This window comes from Morone saxatilis, unplaced genomic scaffold (assembly GCF_004916995.1).
Source record: "Morone saxatilis isolate NCDOM2014 unplaced genomic scaffold, NCSU_SB_2.0 Contig24, whole genome shotgun sequence".
NCBI lineage: Eukaryota > Metazoa > Chordata > Actinopteri > Moronidae > Morone > Morone saxatilis.
Genome location: NW_023339807.1, coordinates 643,258 through 643,811, shown reverse-complemented (window position 1 = coordinate 643,811; position 554 = coordinate 643,258). Strand labels below are relative to the sequence as shown.

At 36.3% G+C, this 554-nt stretch overlaps 1 protein-coding gene across 1 annotated transcript in view; it reads left to right on the top strand.

Annotated features, from left to right (window-relative positions):
- The window catches only part of LOC118335676 (IgGFc-binding protein-like), a 54,035-nt gene that overhangs the window by 31,108 nt on the left and 22,373 nt on the right, over positions 1–554 (top strand). The gene's annotated exons all lie outside the window — the stretch shown is intronic.

Sequence of the window (554 nt, the reverse complement as noted above, 5' to 3'; positions counted from 1 at the left end):
AACACAAGGCTAGTACGCACAATGAAAATCGTACTTTGCCCGACTCCCTGAAGTTACACACAAGTAGAACAGATAGAACATAATAATTTAAAAAATATAAAAATGTTCAATATAACAATTTTCAATCACCCCTAGCAGTTTGGTGACATATTGCTCAACGTTTTGCTTGGGGAATCATGGATGCATTCAGAAGAACTGGATGCAGAATTGATGGTGGGGTCTGTTCATTCCTATGGAAGCTACTCAGTGGCACATGCAGCCAAATAAAGTTCAACAAATTACCTGGATCTTCCAAATATGCTTCAGCATTGTGTGGCCCATAGCGCACTTTAAAAATTACAATTATTGGACAAATTTGCAAGGACACACAAAATTCACAAGGATTGGTTTAATTTTGAGGGACTAGTATTTTGTACTACAATTTAAGTCACATCCGTTACAGAGTGTAAACAAAAGTCACATATAAATGTCCTGATCAACTGTGTGAGAAAGAAAGGAGCAACATCAGCAGTTGGCAGGAAAAAATTCAATTTTCAGTTCAATTCAATTCAATT